The sequence below is a fragment of the Corvus moneduloides genome, chromosome Z (genome assembly GCF_009650955.1).
Source record: "Corvus moneduloides isolate bCorMon1 chromosome Z, bCorMon1.pri, whole genome shotgun sequence".
NCBI lineage: Eukaryota > Metazoa > Chordata > Aves > Passeriformes > Corvidae > Corvus > Corvus moneduloides.
Genome location: NC_045511.1, coordinates 17,380,573 through 17,402,970, shown reverse-complemented (window position 1 = coordinate 17,402,970; position 22,398 = coordinate 17,380,573). Strand labels below are relative to the sequence as shown.

Here is a 22,398-nt window from a genome sequence, read left to right as displayed (position 1 = left end):
GCTTCATCACACTGGCTTTTTTCTGCAGGCTTTGCTGGGGGAGGGCGGGGCGTGCATGCATGCAATTGTGTTAAAGCAGGGGCTGCATTGGTCAGGGGGGTTTTCCATGACACCTGCAAAGGGATCAAGGAACACAAAGGTCTCCTTAGTTAGGCACCAAACTGTATGTCCTAGCATAGCTGTGCTCACTGAGGTTATGTTTGTTTCTCATGGTGGTGTAAGAAGATGGAGGGCTGTGGATATCTGTGGTGTTAAAGATTCACTAGTATGAGTCCGCAGTGTTTTTTATTATTGTGGCTCATCAGGAAGTGCTCTGAGGTCTCAGCTTGTTTCCTACAAAAAGTTTACTCACTAGTAGGACTAAGATTTGTTGTTTGGGTATTTTTTCCCCCCCAGTAAATTATATTAAAAGGAGTCAGCAGGTAAAATAGTACTAAAATCCCACACATTTCTCTTAGAGTATTTTTTCCTTTCCTTTGCCTGTAGTAAGCAGAACACTCTTGAAGTGTTGCCTCTAGGTAGGAAGCCCTTTAGCCTTTCTGGCTTTTACTTTGGCTTTAGTGCTCTGCTGTCCAGAAAAATCATTCAGTTGTTACCACCAGATCACTTCCACCCTTGGCTTAGAGGAGCCTTGTTTAGAGACCCTATCAAAATGTATCTCAGAGGTCCTTATTCACTTGCATACTCGCACCTTGTTGAGCTCACTGAAGGAGCTGTACCTGACTTTTAGCAGAAAGGAGTTCTCCAGGAAAAAAGTTTTATACATGTCTTTTTCCACCTAACAGAAGGAATTGCCTGAGTGTGTGTGGCCCCAGAGGACACTGCAGGAACATTCCCCAGGGGAGGATTTGGGTTAGCACAGGGCAAACCATGCTACAGTAGACTCTAGAGGACACTCGGTGACAGCAAGGATACCCAGAATGTCAGCAGGGCTTGAACCCAGGTCTTTCTTTAGCTCATCTACCTCCCAGGGCTTGGGAGCATCAATACCAGCACCACAGAAGCAGGCAGGATTCTCAGTCACGGTGGCCATAGGACAGCTTCCCTCCAGGGCTGGGCAATAGTGGCCACCACAGGGCTAAGCCCTCAGGAATAAGCCTGACTCAGAGACAGGTCATCTGCTCTTGGCTCAGCACAGTATTATTGTACCTCCACTGCTGGCTTGATTTGCAGCTTCCTTTAACTGATCGAAACACAACAACTCCGCTGTGAGTTTTATCTATCTTTACTTTGGATGCAGCTCTTCAGTGTCTTCAATTCCAATTTGAAGCATGTGCATAACCATATTGACATCAGGGCAATTACTTGTGCTTCAAGAGGATGCTCAAGAAACTTTTTAATTGGGATTTTTCCAAGGAAGGGCTTTTTTCTATTGAATTGCTTTCAAAAAATAAGAAGTTGCCAACAACAACAACAACAAAAAAAAAAAAAAAAAAAGCAGCACCTGGTTTGATATAATCCACCAAGGTGCTTTTTTCCTAACTGAGAAAGAAAGAGCTTCACTAAGAGCTTCACTAAATTTTAATTCTGGATGCACGATTTTTTTTTTTTAACTTATAACTCTCCCTTTTGGGACACAAGCAGTCTAGGCCACAGTGATTTGAAGTCCTTTGTTTTCTTTGCAAGTGCTCTAAACTTGCTGTCGAACACTGAAAGGGTCTCTGTGATGTGGCAGATAAGCCCAAAGCTCCAGCAAGGAAAGCCCTGAAGAATTTAGATGGCAAAATGGCTGTCCCATTCTCTTTTTTCTTTATAATTAAAGAGGTGGTTGTAGTAAAAAAAAAAAAAAAAAAAGGGGGAGGAAGGATGGGCTGGGAGAAAGCAAAAGAGAGGAGGATCATTTGAGGCAACTTTGCCAAAATCAATATATTCTATTACCAATCCCCCCTTAGGACTAGGAAGCAAGGACTCAGAGACACTCCATGTGTCTTTCAGATAGTGAATGCACAAAATAATTAAGAAAAAGCCAACCTGAAATCCACAGCTCCCTGAGGTGGCCATTCCTAGGAGTCCTTCAGTGGCCTGTGCTATGACAAAGTTGCAGGTGCAGCCTGCAGTGCCTGGGGCTGTGTGTGAGCCCTGGGCCCACGGGGACTGCTGGGACAGGCAGGCATGTGAGGACAACACTGCCTGAAAAACTGCACGGCACACAGCTCTTCCAGAGCTCAGGACAGAATGCAGAGCAGCCCAGGAGCATCCAAAGATCAAAAAAAGGCACTGCACACAAGAGCCATGAAAATCCTGCCCATTCTCCTTCTGTGGCTTCATTGCAGTGACTGCTCATTGGCAAAGTGATGTTTTCCACCTCGGACAGACACTCTGCTGCTGAAGTTTTATTTAAGGCTAAAGATGCAGAGACATTTGGGTGAGACTAACCCAGAGCACTGACTGGCATGAAACTGAGTGAGACAAAGTTAGTGAGAGCAAGACAAATTGAGTGAGGCAAAAGGGAAACAGAAGAGTGAAAAAAAAAAAAGGAGAAAAGATCAACAACTAGATTTTTTTAGCTGTGTTCCTGAGTAGCAACAAAACATTAAATTAATGCGCTGTCCAAGCAACCTGCTTCTCCAAAACACCAGGGGAAATAACATAGGCCAAAGCTCAAATAAAAAAAAAAAAAAGACATTTTCAGGTCCTCCTTCACTGCTTCTTAAGCACAGACTGATGTGTGGTTTATTGTAAAATGTGTGAAATGCATGTTTTTGCAGCTGTCTCAAATAGGTGGTATTTTTACTCTGAATAAATGTCTTTCTTCCTTTTTTTAATTTTCTTTTTTTTTTCTTCTTTTATTTTTTTTTTTTTTTTTTTTTTTTTTTAATTGGAATGTATAGTTTACCAGACTGGAAAACTTTGCATTTTTCTCTTTTTTTTCCCTAATAAGAGAAAAAAATAAAAGCAACCCAAACTTTCTTTTAAAGTAAGCATATACTATCAGCCAAATATAAACAAACAAGCAAAATGCCAAATAGCCATGAACAAAAATATGTGAGTGGAAAATTTCTGGCTTCTCTCATCATTTCAGATGGCTTCAGTGCAAAGTCCAGTGAAAGTGTATTTTTTACTGAAATTTTTGTTGCTTATGCCTCTCAGATAGCTCTCTATTACCTCTAGTGAGAGGCTATTCTGCAGTTGCATTGATCTCACTGTTTTCTATTAGGCTGTTCATCTTGAGATTCATCCCAAATATCCTTTTTCAAGATAAAATCCCATTTCTTGTAGTTGTGCCTCCTACAATCATGCTAACCAGCTCCTCTTCCACCTGCACAGATTATTGTTGTTTCCCTCTTTTAGTCATCACTTAGATTGCTTAGGACTTGCTTACATTATGGAAATTTGCACTAGTATAATTGCATCAAAACAGTACTCCAGCACAAGCTTCAATATGAGTGAATAAAGAGAGAAAAAAAATCAGCACAGCTTAATTTTGGAAAGTCTGTTCAGGTACTGGAAAAACATCACCTCAGCCAGTATTTTTTTCTGTTCTTTGGATTACTTTTGTTTTTCATTTCCACTGACACCCGTGATTAAATTAAGCATCCCTCACTGTGTTTGCAACCCAAACTTTGTGCTGTTGTTCTTGTACTCAGAGAATGGAAGTGAATTGTACTGGGGGAGGCTAAAACAGGACTCCTGAAGGCGTTTGCAAGACTGACAAGGAAATCGTTTTCTTCTGTCTGATAATTTTTAACCTGTCTGTCCATGTAAATTACTGATAACTTTATTATGGCAAAATTCTCATGTCTGTTCTACAAACCACAGTTTCAATACCAGAGCATGCAAAATCCCATTTGCTAATTATTTTATTCTAAGATTGGCACTCAATATAATGCACTGATGGAAAACGACAATAATTAATTACTGCATTTACTCCAAAATTACAATCAGTAATTACTGCTCTGAGACTGAATTCCATTCAGCAATATTTGGAACTTGTTCTTCCTCAAAGCAGGGCAGCTTTTCAGGAGTATTGCTGTGTTTGCATCTAAATGAGTCCATGTAGGTCACTAACGGATACGCGCCATTTGTCATGGGAGTGATAGAGCAGCACAAAGCAATACCACAACACTTCCCCTCAGTTTGGAGCAGGAATTCTTCACTAAAACCCATATCCCCACTTTTAAAAAGATGTTAGATAATATAAATACTTCAGAATTAAATAACAGATATTAAAGCAGCGTCCCACTTCTCATCCTGCTGTGATGCTCTTGGCCCTGGCACTCTGAAGTAAACTTCTGGAGAATTGTGAGAACTTTTGCCAAAGACTCAGCCAGCAAAGAGCCTTCTGAGTTGTTCCTACTGTGAAAAGACCAGGAGCTTGTTAGGGTTGTGCCCTCTTCAAAGGCTTCCAACAGCAAAACCCCCAGAGCTGCAGGGTTGACTGGAGGGTGGTAATGTCATATTCAGCCACTTGACCAAGATTAGTGTAGGAGTTCATATGGACAATATCACACAAATTACCTGAGTAAGTCAGATTTTAGAGCCTTTCTGAGCTCAGTGTGAGTTTCAATTGCATCAGTTACTGGGCAGCTGCAGTAACCTGAAAAGAGCGGCCTTTGAAGGAACATTTTTAGAAGGTTCGTTCAGCAGAGATTTGCCGGGCCAGTGCATGAGGGAACTGCAACTTGACGAAAAACTGGAAAATATAAGAAAATGAAAGAGTAGGTGTTTGAAACAGCCGTGACTTGAAATGAGAGCCAAAGAGATGGAAAAACACAGGAGACATCCATAGCCAAATTTTTTGTTCAAGCAGAGCAGCAAACACTGACAGAATGAATCCCCTGCTAAATAAAATATGTACAAAATGAATGAGAGAAGGCAAAGACCCACAATGAAAGAGGATTGTGAAAATACAGGATGAGTCCTAGAAAACAAGCATAGTCATTTTTCTGCAGGCCCTTCAAATAAATTACAACTCAGCAAAATCCATTGATACTGGAGCACTAGAGAGACCAGTACTCACTAGTGAGCAAACAGGAAATGGGCATGCTATCAATTTGCAAATGCTACTCAGGGAAAGAGCAAAGAAAGGTCTAGAACTTCAGAGACATTCTTCTCAGATGGCCCCATATTTGAAGGCAGATAGAGCTGTCTTTGGTGTGTTCAGTTAATACAAACATCAGCACCATGAACATGCTTTTTTGTCCGGGTAAAGACAATGTGAACAGTGTAGGCCAAAGGCAGGGCACAGCCCTCTAGGTCTAAGAAGACCTTCTTCCAGGGAAACTGGAAATTCCCAATGAAATCAGAGTTACAAGTCAGCCCCAACATGTGATTCACTGGACTTGGGTCACTTGTGCAGCACTGATCAGTAAGCTGAACATGACCTGATCTTTTTGTCACTGACCTTTGAGAGCTACTGCAGAACCATGAATTGAAGCTCTGTGGGGTAGTGTTTGGCACTTACGCTGTAGAGATAAAGAAAAGGGAGGCTAAAAAACTCCATGAAATTTACTCTGCAGGGGAAAACTGCTACAGGAGTTGGCAAGAATCTTAATAAGGGGCTGCAGAGTACTCCATCAATGTGAGCACCTTAAATTGATGTCCTTATGGTTTGGAAGGCATATACAATCAGCTGCACTAGAACACTGTTTCTCGTTTCCACAGTTATACCCAGTGATATATCAAATGCAATAATTGCATATTTGAATAATTCATAGGTACGGTAACTTTGGCCAGCTACAAGTGACTATCAAAACTCTGGTCTCTGAAGTGTTTGATTCAGCTGTAGCAGAGAATTGAAGGTTTACAGTACAAACCCTGCTTCTTAGGTGTCTTTCATCCTGCCCTGTGACTGCAGTTATGAAAAAAAGGAGAGTTTTTATTTCAAACGGTTCATTTTTCCACTTAGCTGAGCTTCATCCAACCTTTTTGAAATATTGGGTAGAAGGCTGAGCTGGAGGGGAAGGGAGAACAGCAGTCAAGTCATTTCCCAAGCAAGAAGCAGAGTAAATGAAAACTCAGTGCTCTGTCTGGAAAAGTACTAACCACAACCATGATCAGGATAAGTTCTTGAGCAGCGCCAATCACCAGCTGCTCTGAAGCCAGTGAAGTGACACTGATTTATGGCAGCCAAGGATTCAGACCCACTATTACTTACTTAACTCTAAATGTTCTCCTAGCAGAGATGTTTCAATTATTCGCAATTATAGAGGGAGATGCAATGTCACCATTCTGGCTGCTCAAATCTTCTTGGAGCAGAGAGACTAGGGAATGATCATGCCTATCTCCAAATATCACCATGCTCATTTTAAAAATGCCTTTTTATGATAATGACTTGCAAACAGAAGAAAATCTCTTGCACCCATGGAAAGCTGCAGTTCCACACTCAAGTAATCCTCTTTAGAAAGCAGATTTTTGCCGTTATTGAGAGATACATCCTCCCTCCCCAGCTCTTCAGATATCCCTTTTTCCTGTGTAAAACAGATCCAGCAGCTGGGCTGCCTGAAGCATCTGTTCTATGCAGAGCAATAACACTCTAAAATCCTCACAGTGACGAGATGCCTACCTTTGAGATTTCTGGCTCTATGATGTCCAGTCCTTGAAGCCAAAGATATCTTTTGGTTGATTTGGATGTGCTGTAGACCATGGTTGTTATGGTAGACTCTTAAAAGCAGGTTGTTCCAAAAGAAAATAGGTTTTCACTACCTTGATTTCTAAGGACTTGGAAACAACTGGGACATTAAACCCATGGGCTGTACAGTCAGCTAAAAATGTGTCTTTGATGGATAAGGTTCTCTATTTTTCTCTACTCTCTTGAAGCATCTCCACTCATGAGCAGAGGTTGCATCCCATTTGCCATGATGTATGACACATGAATGCTTTCCATGCTCTTTATTTTTCTCTGTGCATTCTCCTTGCATGGTACATATTTCTCCATCGTGGCAGATGGGACACTGGGAAAGGAAACCAGGCAGGCAGACCAATGCCAACTGTGGGAAATTGGGCTCTCCCATGTCAGTTTTAAGAGACTTGGTGCTTTCAGACAGGGGTTTATTTGGGGGGTTTCTGTCTTCTGCTCTTAGGTTACAAGGGCATTGTTTAGTACAGACCATACAGACCTTGTTACACAAAATCCCAACAGGAATTCCTACTGGCCTTGTTCCCATTACCCAAGAAGACCAGTGTAATGCAATTTAGATGAAGGTGTACAGATCCTCATCAGGAGTAAAAGAATAGCTCACTCCTGGAGAGGTATTCCTACACTTAAACCTGAATGAAGGAATTTATGTCCTTAGATGGCTTTGTTGAGGAGCATGCTAATGTGCTGTGAGTAATTAGTAAAGGCACACAGACTGACACCATGGTTGTCTCTGGGGTCTTTCCTCTTTCAGCACAGACCCACTTCCTGAGAGTCTGACTTCTGGGACTCACCAGGGATTCCTGGAAGTAACCCCAGGATGCTGCTTAGGATTAAAATGGAAATAATTTCTTTCTTCCGAAATTCTCTAGAATAAATGAGTTGTCCTGAGGTTCACAGGTATCTGAAGAAGTGCTGGGCCTGTCCTTCAGCTGGGGAAAAAATGTAGGCTTTAAGGGAGCGATGATTATTTGTGCCAACTAAACACTTGCTACGGGATTTGGCCACTTGTGCTCAGGGAGCAGAAATCTTCTGCTTTTTCTCTTCTAATCTTTCAAATTGCCTCTGTAATTTTTTCCCCAAGTTGTGTGTGCTCAGTGTGTTCTGTCGAAGTGAGAAGTGGTAATGTCACTCTGATAGGAGTTTTATGGTTCACAGAAGGCAGGATTTGTATTGAGATAGACAGATAGATGGATGTCTGGTGCCTGAACACAATGTATTACAGAGATTGACCCAAAATTTTCAACACTAAAATCCCAAACGATAGACTGAGGGAATCTCTGTCTGGGAGATTTCAGATGGATTTTATCTCCTTTTTTTCTGATTAATACAAGCCTTTAAAAGCATATCATCCCTGTCCCTTTGCCCAAATAATTGGAGAAGATCAGAGTAAAGAAGGATCAATAGCAAATAAGTAGTCTACATTTTCTCAGGTGTCAGTGTAAAGGAGGTCAGACACTCCATACTGGGAAGGGAAGGATACACAGTTAGGGGAGTCCGGTATGTGTTCAGATAAGGAATGTTCATCATAAAAAGGAAGAGGTGAATCCTGTTGCCCACGCCTCTGGTGAACTCAGGGAAGGTGGCAGCAATGTTCATGTCCCCCTGACAAGCCAGGCTCAGGGCCACACTGAGTTCTGAGCTCTCCCTGCACATGAGAGGTAAATGGAAAGGAGCAGAAATGCTGGCTGATGGGAGCAGTAGGGACACCATCCTGCCAAGTTGCCTGCGGAGCCTGGAGCTGCCTCCTAATGAAGGCAAGCGGCTGGTCACAACTGGAGGCGAGCTGTTCCCCATTTGTTTGTGCTCCTCGGAGTGGCAGGGATCTGCTCTCCATCAGAATAATCCAATTGAACAAAATGATTCATATTAGCAGGCACATCTGTCTGAGGCCAAAGCAGAACCCTGGTGTTAGTTTAATAAATGGCGTTCATTAAACTCAGCTGAAAATATAATCTGGAGAGACTGATGGGGTGAACAGAGCAAAGAATAAGCAAAAGGAGTTAGCAATTATCAGATGTCATTTGTTCTACTGGTACCATGGAATTGGAGCTTGTTTGCTGAAATCTTAATTTCATTTTGCTGAGGCAGAATCCATCAGAGAAGCTTATGCTGCAGCTATGATTCCTGTATGTCAGCTGTTGGTAGGGAAAGGGGCATTTTTCTTTCCTCCTTTTCTACCAGACAGAGCTCTGAAGGAGCACAGATCTCAGCAGAGAGCCCAAGGACAGGAAAGATGCAAGGAGCAGCCTTTCCTCTGCCATGAGAAGACTGCCGAGTGAAGTTCCCTGTGCTGCAATGGAGAGAACATGGGCAGTGCTTTGGGACAGAAACTTTGGGTATTTCCAATGCAGTACAAGCCATAAATCTTCCCTGTTCCTCTACCATTTCCCCTCCATACCAAGATGGTGTACAAACAATTCTCATTTGACTTCAGGACCATTTTACATTCTATAGGGTAGGGGCCAGTGTTTCCACAGGCAAATGTTTCCCTCTTTTCAGATTATACTAAGGTTGAGTTCTTCTTGGTGGTCGGGTCAGGGAAACTCTTACAGCCGTGCACTGGTGGCTGTCCAAGGCAGCACAGGTGAGGAGGCACAGGCACAGGCATTGAGGTGCTGGAGGCTGCCCACACTGCCAGAGCTTAACCCTGGTGGTCTGGGGCTGCCTCCTTCAGGCCTAGCTCTCACCCTGTTCCAGCTCAGCCAGCTCAGTTATTAGGCATTAACATTCCTGACCATAAATCTCCACACAAAACACTGAACCCAGAGGGAGTGCTCTTAAGAGGGAGAGCTGCCTTTCCCAATTCCTTTTGAGAAGAGACAAGTTTCTTGGGACTGACTTACAGAATGGTCAGCATTTGAAGATTGGCTGGACGACTTGTTCCTTGCAAGTTGCTTTGGTTTTGTTTAGTTTTAACTTGTCCCTATGGGTATTCAAATGGTCCTTGGTGTGCTCCAGGGGAAGACAAGAAAGGATTTTATATTTATACACTTGCCAGAGCTATCGAGTCCCAGCCAGTTAGAAAAAAATCAAAAGAATAATGGAGGAGAAGGGAAAGCTTGACCTCATGAGCTTTCACCGTTGATTAGTTTGTTGGTGTCAGGAACCTTTTCTTATTCGGGGCAGGCTAACGATGAAATAACTTTTTTTCCCCTACTCTTTAATCCATCTCCTGTATTCCCAAGGGGAAGGAGGAGCCAATACCTGCCTTCCTGGAGTTCTGTTTCAGAGGAAGAAAGTGCATGGACTTGCACACCAACAGCAAGGGGCTGGTGGGTTTGGGTTTTTTCCAAGATCCACCTTCTCGTTGTGCCCTTTGGCAAGAGGCTGAACGCCTTCAATTTCCCTCAAAATTGTGTAAGAATCAGTTGCAGACATGAGCTGCTCTGGCGATGGTCAGAGGTTTTTCTTGCCCTGGTGAGCACGAAAGAGGGAGGGAGAGTTGCAGGGTGGGCAGCATTTTTCTGATATTTACCCTGGACTCCACCATGGCTATCAGGCTTCCTTCACAGCCATGGAAGTGGGTAAGCCAAGCACTGAATCCCACCTCTTGCCCACTACCATTCCTCAATTTGGTTAATCCAAATTTGTAGGCAGAGGGAGGAGCATAAAAGGCTTAGGTTAACTTGATCCTGTCATTTGTATGAGACTGGTGAGAAACTTGCTGAATTTGCTTGGTTCAGCTCTGTGGATCAGGGAATGATAGCACTCCCAAGCCAGCACAGCTGCAGGCACAAGGGGACATGCTTCATAAGCACAGGCTATCTGAGGTAAAAAGAAACCTAAAGAACTGAGACTGATCAGACTCAACTGGATGCAAATAGAATTTGGGATTTATTTTCACTACTCTTTTCAACGTATATTGAATTAGTCTTATGAACCAGACATCATCGGAATCAGCACATTGGTTTTCAGTGCTTTCAGAAAAAAAATGTTTTGTTTTGGATTTCTTTTTAAATTCTCAGACAGAAAGTTTTGACTATTTTTAAGCAGTGATAACGTTTGACTGATCACCTGCATTTTCCACCAAGAAAGGCTTTAAACAAAAATGTGATCCAATTCTAAATTAGAATCATATAAATACCTCAGCTATAGCAGTGAAATGAGTCACAGACATAAGTCACATGCATAAGTGTTTTCAGAATCAAATTCTGAGATACTAAAATTTGCCAGGGGATGTGAATTCTTCAGATGGAAACCACTCCCACTATATGGTGGAATTCTTGTCTTATCTTTCTCCAATTCAGAAAGAGTAACCATCTCCTTAGTAAAAGTATCTTCTTTTAGAAGCTTCATACAGAATTTGGCTTCAAAAATGTTTGTGGGGTTTTAAACAAAAAATTATTAGTATTCAATAATTAATAGAACTATGTAAGCTTATTGAGTCATCCTGGACTTTAATCAATTTTAAATATTTGGGGCACCAATTTCTACCTTACAGCACCTCACTGGAGGTACATCAGAGTTTTAGTGCAATTAAAATGAAGCAGGAAATATTTTTAGCTAATTGCACTGTGCACCTTGAAGGTAATTTGAAGCTGCAGGCAAAAAAATAAAATATCAGAAGGAGTAATTGAGTGTTGCAAGCTGGGAGTATGTGTTCCTGGCTGCATTCTGATTTAAAGGGGTACAGAGACCAGGAATGGAGCTGAACAGCCTTGGCAGAAGGAGAGTGAAGTCACACAGGACCAGCTTTGAGAGGGAGAACATGTTCCTGACAGGGATGTCAGGCTGGGAGAAGAGCTGGGGTCTCCTCCCTTTGCAACCCCCACAAGCACCACTCCAACACACCCTTCCTGTACCTGGTGAGCAACTACAGACCAAATTATTACCCCCCCCAGCCTGGCAGGAGCTGGGGGCTCTCATGTCTTGTGGCAGGTACTGCAGCCACTGGTGGGGTATATCAGGCAACCTACTGGGAGGGTACAGGCAACCTAATTGACCCTCCTGAGATCTACGAGCTGGACTCGATCAGGAGGTCATCCTAGGGATCTGCTGAGGAAAGGAAAAGGGTAGCAGGCATCCCTATCTAATGGTCAGCAACTAAAACAGGAGAGTGTAGCACTGGTTTCATCATCATTTTGATAAGGTCTACTCAATCTATAAAGGGAAAAAGCAGAAACGGTGGAGACTGGACACAGAGGCTTTCTTACAGCTTCCCAATTAGACTTCGTTCTCAACCACGTACATTTTTTTAATTAAACTGTTGGTACAATGCTCAGGAGATAGAAAACTCCTTGAGGCCCCCTTGTAATAAAGAACCTTTCATTGTATGCAGAAAGGAAGCTTAATTTCCTCTCTCACCTAATATTCACCTGCAGCGAAAGTAGGGGTGAGCACTTGGTATGAGGCAGGATAAATGCTCCTCAGGGCACAGGACCCACTGGCTTGGCCATTGGGAGGGAAAGAGGTGGCATCCTTTGCTGGAAAAGTAGCCATATAACAGTCATTTGACCTTTCGCATCGCTGCGTCTCAAAATGACCTGAGTTCATTGCACTGAACTTTGCCTGCAAAGCTCTTGGTTGGCAAAACAGAGCTGAGAGAGGAATAGAGCCATAGCTACATCTGCATGAGCACGTAAATTCTGCGTGTTGCTGAGGAGGGTGGACAGGGCTGTGACCACTCAGACCTTACCCAGCCCTTAGTTGCTCCCGGCTGCAGCCCTGGCAGTGGGCAGAGCTCCCTCCTGCACCAGCCCACCCTAAATCCCACTCTGCCCAGCCCAGCCCTTCCTCCCACCACACACCTCCACGTCTTTTTTGGGACTCCTCCACCACCCTTGTGACCCCCACCACCCTGTGGCCACCTCTTCTGCCACTGCTCGGGGGCAGAGTGAGAAAAGGAAACACTGCTCAGGGAGCCAGTGACATTTTCTGACTGTCCAAGCTGGCTTCTCCGGGAGCAGCTGCTCTGTTGTGGTGCATTTTCATCTGCTGCTTGAGACTAATGGCTCTAGAAAAATAGATAAATCAGAGGTGGCACAGCTATTGCTGCTTGACAATTTTTCATCAAACAAGCTGGGGGAGGAGGGGATGACCAAAAAGTGACATTTTGACCAAACTGGATGTTTCCTCAGCAAATTTTCATTCCAGTAGATTAAAAAAGAAATGCAAACAGCACAAAAAGCATAACTGTCTTGATTAAAAATGTTGGCCTTCAAAACACTAAATTCCTCTTAAAAATGGACTGGTTTTCAGACTGATTAAAAAAAGGCAAAATTAATCTATTTCTCTGGCCACCTCCCCCATCCCAGATTTGTTTTGTTTATTAACTAAAATATTCACATGAAAGAAAGCCAAAATAATGACAATTTTCCTCCAGAAAATAATTGTCATTTTTCAACTAGCTCTTAATGTAACATAGTTAAATGAGAGCAATCCTAGTAACAGCACTGTACAGCAAGTAAGTCATACAATTATTTGAAAGAAGGGCATTGCAATTTAAGACCTAATTTTTATCATCACCTTAAATTTATAAATGGGAAAAATGAGGCAGGGTCATCGAGCATATTAAAAAAAAAAACCAAAACAGAGAAAACATTAGCATTTAAAATGCGGGACTTCCATCTCCCTGTTAGACCACACTGGCTTCTCTGTTGTGTGTGTGCAATTGTCTCTGTTGATATGTATGTATATGTAATACCTCTGTACATATACATGTGGGTCTGTTGCTGTGCATTTTCATGTATATAAAGACTCATAGATACAATCTGCCTCCTTTTTAACCTTCAGATGTTAGAACTGAAGCATCTGACAAAAACATTCTTCCCCCCCCCCCCCCCCCACTGAAAAGAGCACCCCAAGAGACCAGGTAAATGTGTTGATGTCTGGTATAAATGATCAGGCTTCTTTTAATCCTAGCATGGCTGCAAAGTCCCCTTCACTGCACTGCCCTTCCCACTCTAACACATTTGGGCTCCTAATCTTGGGCTCACCACACAGCCTTAGCAGTGGTTGTCAAAGGGACGGATTCTGTTTTGGAGAGCCCTGCCTCCTTTTTCCACCTCTGCCAGACACTCCAGGGAGGAGCTGGGAGGAGGGGGGGGGCGGAGGGGGAGAATCTGTGTGGGTTGGTATTGGGGTACAGTGAAGAGGAGGACTGAGGCATAAGGAAAGCAGAGCCATCCAGCATTGGAGGCAAAAACAGAGAGGGAAATTGCTATAGAAACAGTACAAAAGGCAGGGGAGAAAAACATCGGCTGGAATTTTAATAATATTGATCAGCTTCAGAGGCAATAGCTGTGAAGATCTATCACCAGCAGCAAAAACATGTCCAGTTCCTTCCAGTAGGTGTGCATGGCCACAGGCTCCAGCAGACAGAAGGACAGGATTCTGACTGCAGTTTTGGGTACAAAGGCACACATGTGTGTGTAAATGGAGATTATTATATATTGTATAAAGGTGAAGAAGTCAGTATATGCCACGATCAGAGGCTTCCGTGTGAGCACAGGATGCTGTCACTTTGCTGCTGGAAGAAGTGACAGCCTTTGAGTTTCTTCAGGGGGAGGTTTCTTACCTCCAAGACAAGAAAAGAGGGATAGAGATGATCAGTGGAGACTTAACTAATAAGGACTCAGGGGAGAGACATGGTAGAAACGATGTGGAACTGGAGGCAATAGATTTCTGCAGGGGAAGAACTCAACCTGGTAGCCCACCATGATGGTGGCAGAGTTGGGACAAATTTGTGGTCCTGTGAAGGCACAGAGCAAGCTTGTACCTGCTTCTGGCTGCCTTTGCAGCTTAGGAGATATACAGTGACTGCTGCTGTGGCACTCACCAGATAGTCAGGGACTGTTAGGCTTATGCAGCAACTTGCACACCCCTCTCAGGTCACCTACCTGCTTTAAGGGTATCATGGAATCATAGTATAGACTAGGCTGTAAAAAAACTCTAAAAGTATTGAATTCAATCATTAACCCAGCACTGACAAGTCCACCACTAAACTGTGGCTCTAAGCACCACAGCTACACCTTTTCTAAACATCTTCAGGAATGGTGACACCACAAGGCAGCCAATTCCAGTGCCCAACAAGCCTTTCAGTGAAGAAGTTTTTCCTAATATCCAATCTAAACCACCCCTATTGCAACCCAAGGCTGTTTTCTCTTGCTTTGTCACTGGTTACCTGGGGGAAGAGACTGACCCCCACCTGTCTGCAACCTCCTTTCAGAGGGAGAGTGATAAGGTCTCCCCCTCAGCCTCCTACTGTGCTGAGCCCAGGGGAACACCACTACTGACCAGCCCCAGCTGGATGTCATTCCATTCACTCACACTCTTTGGGCCCAAGCATCATCCAGATCTTTACCCAGGCAACAGTGCACCCATCCAAGCCACAAGCAGTCAGTTTCTTCTGGAAAATGCTGTGGGAAATGCTGTCAAAGGCTTTACTGAAGTCCACATAGACACATTCCCAGCATTACCCTCATCAACTAAACAGATCACCTTGTCACAGAAGGGGATCGTGTTGGTCAAGCAGGACCTGTCTTTCACGAACTCATGCTGACTGGACCTGATCCCCTGGTTGTCCTGCATGTGCTGCAGGATGGCACTGAGGATGATCTGCTTCATGAGCTTCCCCAGCACTGAGGTCAGGCTGACAGATGTGTAGCTCTCTAGATCCTCCTTCCAGCCCTTCTTGTGGATGGGCATCACACTGGCTAACCTACATCAACTGGCACTTCTCTGGTTAACAGGACTGCTGATAAGCAACAGAGTTGCTTAGTGAGGGCCTCTGCCAGCTCCCTTAGCACCCAGTACCACACTCGTGGGCAGTGAGTGCCTCCCACAGTGCGGAGCTTATCCTCACAGTCCAGCCAGGAACTGCTGTTAAAAGCTTTACTGCAACAGAGGTGTTTGTAGCATTAGGACTACGGTGCTGACAGCACAAGTTGCAAGGACATGACTAGATTTATGTTTGTCTAACCGTGGCTTTAACTGAGATTCATTTTCCCTGATGGTATAGACCTACACTGTAACTATCCCCTTCACAGCAAGTCAGTCAGGGTCCTCATTATAACCACGAGAGAGATACTGGGTCCTTTTGGCCATGACTCACAGTCTTATCTGAAACAGTTCCTAAGCAGGAGTGATTTGGGACCTACAGTCCCTGTGTGTCTCTACTAATACTGTCCTAGAGTGATCTGTTCAGATGAAGATGTCTTGAATCCCATCATTAGGACTTCATGCCCTTATCTCTCTCCAGTGTTCATGGAGAACAGTCCCAGGCTGTTAGGGACTTAGGTGCTTCCAAGAAGAAGTTGGGCATTTACCAGATTTATTTGTCTATGGTTTGTTCAGTGGAGCAAGATCTTGGACATGTCCCTTGAGACTATCAAAGGATCTTCTCCTGTCCACTAACAAGGTAGCTGCTGCAGACCCCCGCTTTTCATCTGGTGCTTGAAACACAGACCCAAGTTATGCAGACAGGATGACCACATGTAACTCTTGTGTGAAAGAATATTTTCAGGTGGCTTTTTTCTTTTTTTTTCTGTTTCTTTAGCCTCAGCAAGTCCTAATCCTTCATCTGTACATATAAATGTTTGTGTGTGTGTGTGTGTGTGTGTGTGTGTGTGCGTGCACGCATGTGTTTCATCTGCAGTGTCTGAGGGTGTCTGTGGAGGACAGGCAGAGGGATGGTAGTACCACCTCCAAAGCAGTGGTCACTGACACACCAGCCCGGTCCTTCCCACTCTGCACATTAAATCTTTTCCTCAGTAAAATTACAGCAAAGGACCTCTCCCCAGCAGCTCCTCAGCACAGTTGCCTGGATCTAGCATCCATGTATAAACCCACTGCCCACTAAGCTGCACTCCTGACCCTGCAGCGGGTGCTATCCCACACTACAACCCCAGAGAGGAGACGTGTTGTTGCTACTCCCCAGGAATAGAGCAGGATATTGTTTGCTCCACCAGATCTCTCCCATTCCTGTTGCTGTCTTCATCCATCCATTGAATCAAAGCTTGTTAACCCTTCCTTTTCCTACTGGCACAGCTGAGGTAAGGAAAGAGACAGGTCTTGCTGTGATGGTGCTGACAGCTCTCCTTCCTTTCCCAGCTGCTTGTTTTTCCTGTGTTATGACATGGCCAGAAAGCCCAGAGGGGTAAGAGGGATGCCAGAGATCTTTTCCTCTTCTGGAAGCTGTATAGCTGACACTATTTGCTCTTGGGTACCTAGGGACACAAATGACAACAATTCTATCCTGGGCCATCTTCAAAAGGACAGTTTTCCCCATCTGGGCTTGTGAAATAACTGTAGACACAGATCTTGCATCTGCCTTGGGGGTACCAGGCAGATGCAAGGTTTGTCTATGTCAAACCCCAGGAAGCTCAGGTTGACACTTTCAGATCACCAAAGGGCAACACTTTGGGGCCAGGCCATCAAGAAGGAGTCAGCTTCAACCAAGACAGCAGCCAACACTGGGAAAAGTGTGTAGCTGAAGCCAGAGCTCAGATGAGGGGTTTAGTTCAGCATCATCTCTTGTCAGCTGAGCATAGCTGCTGTAGCCAAGAAAGCATGTTTCAGTTCACAGAAACAGTAAAGAAACCCCAGACAAACAAACAAAAAGCTAGGGAAAGAATTTTCGCTAGCCAGTGTGCATGACTTCAGGATAAGAACTGCCAACAATATTCTTGTGACACCCCGACAGGAGGTGAAATTTCATTCGTGTGCAGTGACTTTTCAGAAATAGGCTGCGAGGAGAGATATGAGCCCTGCCAAGGGACAGAAAGGCAATACCTGAGGAACAGGGTGCATAGCTGCTGACTGAGACAAGTGTATTGTTCTGTGCAGTGATTTTTGGTGTACTGAGGCAAAACTCCGTGGCCCAGTAAAGGGACATTTTCCTTCATAGGAAAGGAACAGGGTGTTTCTACAGATTGTAGCAACCAGCCCCTGGCAGGTTTTATTCCTTTTCCTTTTTCTTTGTCCTTTGCTTTTTCCTTTCCTTTCTCCTTTTGTTTTTTCTTTTTTTTTTCTTTCATTTCTGCTTTATCTCCTTCTCTTCTCTTCTCTTCTCTTCTCTTCTCTTTTCTCTTCTCTTCTCTCCTCTCCTCTCCTCTTCTCTCCTCTCCTCTTCCTCTTCTCCTCTCCTCTCCTTTTCTCTTCTCTTTTCTTCTCTTCTCTCCTCTCCTCTTCCTCTTCCTCTTCTCCTCTCCTCTCCTTTTCTCTTCTCTTTCTCTTATTCCTTTTGTTTTCCATTAACTTTTCAATTCAGGCCAGAGCTAAATTCCAAAGGAGTAAATGTCCTTCTTTTAATGACGCTGATTTAGGGACCATTGTATCATCCGAGTCCTCCTACAAGTCTGCTTCCCACACCATACCAGCATTGCTGTTTCAGAGCCCGCCGTCCTGTGAACTGCTAAATGGACATGCAGCAACCAGCAGTAGCTGCTTTCCTTTTTGTTTTTCTTTTTTGTTGTTGTTGTTTTGGTTTGGTTTTTTTTTTATTTATTTATTTATTTTCAGTAGCCACAGCAGCTCTTGGCCTATTACTCCCCCACAATTTTAAACTTGTGATGTAAACCAAATCCGAGCGGTACCTGCTCCGGAGTCCATCCAAGGCAATGGAGAGGCTCCCAGAGGACTCTGACCAGCCATCCAGTGAAGCCCAGGTGGCTGGGGGTGGTGTGGGGAAGGCCGATGCTAACGAAAGCATTCTGGTTGGCAGTGAATGTGTTTATTTTCCAGACTCCGCAAACCGATCTGTGTCTGCGCTCATCCATTCAGTGCATGCTCTCCTCAACAGCCACTGCATCACGCTCTGTTCCTGTTCGCTGTTGACCGTGTGTCCACATTTAAGTGTGTGTTTTATGTGTGTGTCTCTGGCTAGGCCTCCTCCATCCTTTTTTTTTTTTTTTCATTCTTCCTTATTTTCTTTTCTTCTTTTCCTTTCTTTTTTTCTGTTCAGTTAGTTTGTTTTGCTCTCATTCTTGTTTCGTTTTCTATAGTTTAATGGCAAGTATTTTCATTAGAATTTTTTGATTGATGCTGTGTTTGTAACTTTTTTTTTAATTATTATTTTTATATATATCTTCTTTCCCCACCTTTCCCCTTTTCCACACTATATATAAATATATATATATAAAAAATCTTTTCTTCTTTTGTCATTCAATCAAATTCCAACCAAGAGCCAGTCAAATCCACCACAGTCTCGCGCTGAGCTAGGAAAAAAGTTCTCGTAATGACATGAAAGTGGAGAATACAGTTCCCCAGGCCGTAAGTTCAAATCAACTCGAAGTTGAAAGTGTGACATGATGGCGTCATGTAACAAGCTAAGAATTGGTTGCATGACATGCCGTCAAGTTTCGTGCAGGTGCCGTGATTGAAGCATTTTTCTTGGATGTTGTATCAGTTGATGATTGGCCAGTCATGATCACATGTGCCTTTTTTGACTTTGTGCTGCCACAATTTTTTGCTGTGCTCATTTTCGTTTCGTTTTTGGTGCTTGCAGTGGTTTCTTTATTTGTCGTTTGATTTCTCGTCAGCGTTTTATGCTTCTTTAGATGTCACATAGAAGGAAAAAAAAAAGATGGATTCCTAATTCTTTAGAAAAAAAATGGGATTGTTATAACTACAGATAATTTGGAAAAAAATATAGAGAGAAAAATGTGTGGTTAATTTTTTGCACTGAAAATCTTGTGATTATTTTTTTTTTCCGGAGAATTGGGGCCTTTTTCAATTGACACCTTTTTTTTTCCCCTTAGGATATTTCAAATCACTTTCTAAAAATTTAAAAAAAAAAAAAAAAAAAAAAAACAACCGGAAAAACCAAATCAAAACTAAAAAGACTAATGATAGTAATGGTAGTTTTCAAACTATAGTAATCAAAAAAAGCAACCCCAAGAAAAGCCTCTGTATGTCTTTTCAAGAATTCCTAATTCTAAGGTGCCGTATTACAGCAACTCCAGCAAAAATTAATTGCTTAGAGGGAGGGAGGCATTGAGTGGGAAAAAAACCCATCCAGATCAAAAAGCAAAATGCATCTTTTTGTTTACAACTGAAAAAGGGTCCTTGACGAGTGTTTTTTATTTTTTTATTATATTATTATTTTTGGTGTTGTAATTGTTTAGACTGCTGTGTACGGTTTGCTGTTTGTTGAACCAACAGTGTGAAAACCTGCCAGCATGGATTGATATTCCGCATGACACTTTTCCACCAGAGTGGACCTTTTGCAGTTTCTAAGTTTCTTGATGTAATAAATCACCGAGTGTATAAGAAGAACCTGCTTGCTAGAAGGAGATAAGAGCTAATCCTTAATGATTAAGCATCCTACTTAAATGTCAAGCCTAGTCGGATCATGATTATTTTTTTTAATTTTTTTTTTTTTATTTAAGAAATGTTAGCTTTATTTTTTTAATTTTTTTCAAAAAAAAAGTTTATTCTAACAGTCTTTTTTATTTAACCTCCTATAAATTGCCTGTTCAAAGTCTTACTTTCTGACATTCACAAAGGAGTAGATGTTATTGGCAGCTACGTCTCCACAGAAAGCTCATACACTGTCAGAGATGGCACCCCATTAAAATACAGAACTACCCTTTTCTGATGCCTTTCACCCTACAAAAGCCTGCCAAGCAAGATTGTGATCTGGCGTTGTAAAGCGGCACTTAAAAATAATTAAAATGCCGCTGTCTTCACATACGTAGTGATACAGATTTACATAGACACGCCCTAATATTATTTTGATTTATTATTATTATTACTAATAGGAACAATTGTGTTTTTCTTTATCATGATCGTGACTACCTTGCTTACTTTGGGTTTGATCCGGTTCCCACTGAAGTCAAGGGGAATCCTTCTGTTGATGTTAAGTGGGAGCAGAATCAGAGCCAAGGCCTTCAAAAGCAAAACACCAAAGCAGAAGCCCCATCCTGTCCCAATTGAAGGGAGAAGAAAACATCCATTACTTTCAACAGGAGCAGGATTGGGCCAAAAAGAACAGGCTTGATTTTAATTTCATTTTCATTTTTAGGTCTTTTTTTCCCCCCTGTCTCAAATATTCCCCCCACACCTTCCCTACTTCCCCCTCCCCTTTTTGATTTAATTTGCAATGATCTTCTTCATTTTTTAGGGCAGCAGCTGAATGGGCCACATTTAGAAAAAAAAAAAGTATATATATATTAAAAAAAAAGTGAACTGTTGGATTACACCTTTGACATATCAGCAAATATCAGTCAAGCTGAAGACTTCAGACCTATTCTCTCTTTGATTGTTTAGACTGTAACATTTCTTCAAGAAAAGTATCACATCTGCTGACTTCGAAGGACATGCGCTTGAAAACAAACAAACACATAAAGTAAAATCAGAGCAGGAGGAAGATCAACCGGGATTTCTGAAGAGACACTGATATCACCACAGCGGCTTTTCTTCAAACAGGAGATGCAAACCTGGATACTGGCAAAGGAGTGCCTGTTTGCCACCAAGGATGCAGTTACCATGGGAGACCCATGGTAACAGCCACTGAGCATCTTTATCTGTCATTCCTTAGCTATATAGGGACCAAAGGACAAAACTTTTTACCGCAGACTTGTAGCTGTATGTAAAATATGGAAGTTCTTTCCTTTTCTCTGAGCTGTTCCTAAAACAGTTTTTGAGAGCGATTATATGAAATATGTAAAACCTAAAAAAAAAAAAAAAACTTAAAAAAAAAAACCAAAAAAAAAGCCACAAAAAAAAAAAAAAAAAAAAAGCCCCAAAAAAATTAAAAATGCTTAAATGCTTTTAAAACGGCAAGATAATAGTTCTTTGATACTTTGGGAGGTTCTTTGGTTATACATTAATTAGAGTCTATGAAGCTTTCATATGGTTTTCTGTATACTACGCAAGGATTGCGTTGTTAAAGGCAGGTAAGATGGATATCTATGAAAAGCAAAAAAAAAGTAAATAAATAAATACATAATTAAGTACATAAAAAGGCATAGAAAAGAGAAAGGAAAGATGGTTGATATTAAATGGAAAACAAAAAGGTTTGTAAATGCTTCTAACTCTCCCCATTTAAAATCCTAATAGTTGTACAGAATTTAAAAAAAGAAAGTTTAAAATACCTATATAATAGAAAAAATTAGACAACATAAAAATAAAAAAAAAACAAAAAAGCAAAAAAAAATAATACTACATAGAAGTTAGCGTTAATGCTAAAAACAAAGATGTTGTAGAACTGTAATTTTTGTAGAGTTTAGATTGAGCATAAATTCCTACTCTCTGCCAATTGCTGTTGGATGCTGTTATTTATCGAGGAGAAAAAGGAGAAAAATGGCTATTTTGGCAGCTTTTTTAACTGCAAGCATTCCAGCTATTAAAAAATAAACAAGACAAGACTCAATTCTGTAGACAATGCAAATGGGAAAAAAACAGCTGTCTTTTTATCAGACGTTAGTTCTAACTTGAACAACAAAACACAGCTAAACGCTTCATGTCTTCATGATCTGCTGTCCGCAAAAATCCCATCATCCTATGCTTCAGTAGCTTCCACATTTGCTCTAGAAACCTTCAGGGCAAGGGATTAGCCTAGTACCTTAATATTAAAAAATAAAAAAAAAAAAAAAACTAAAAAAAACTTTAAAAACCTAAAAAAAAAAAAACCATAAAAAGTAAACTAAAGAAACAATCTCTTTGAAGAATTTCTGAAACTGTTTACAAGGAATTTTGAAAAACAGGGGGATGTTTAAAAAAAAAAAAGATGCTGGCTCTGTTTTCTGTAAATAAATTTGCATATTTTGTAGGACTTTTAATTGTAATGATAGAGAAAAAACAAGGAAAACTATTTAATGAAAGCACGATATTTATCTTTGGTAAATGACTTTAGAGCAGTTAAAAATAAGACATTG

The 22,398-nt window shown here is 42.0% G+C and overlaps 1 protein-coding gene across 16 annotated transcripts in view; it reads left to right on the top strand.

Moving 5' to 3' along the window:
- CELF4 (CUGBP Elav-like family member 4) overlaps nt 1-22,100 on the top strand; it is a 700,257-nt gene extending 678,157 nt beyond the window's left edge. For 13 of the 16 annotated variants that reach the window (XM_032095920.1, XM_032095915.1, XM_032095908.1 and 10 more), the window contains one exon: nt 20,643-22,100. The gene's annotated coding sequence lies outside the window, so the exon portion shown is untranslated. Of the gene's footprint in view, nt 1-18,702; nt 18,791-20,642 lie in introns of all 16 variants that reach the window. The other 3 variants (XR_004237446.1, XR_004237445.1, XM_032095907.1) reach the window with 3 other exon arrangements.
- Nucleotides 22,101-22,398: the final 298 nt, after the last annotated feature.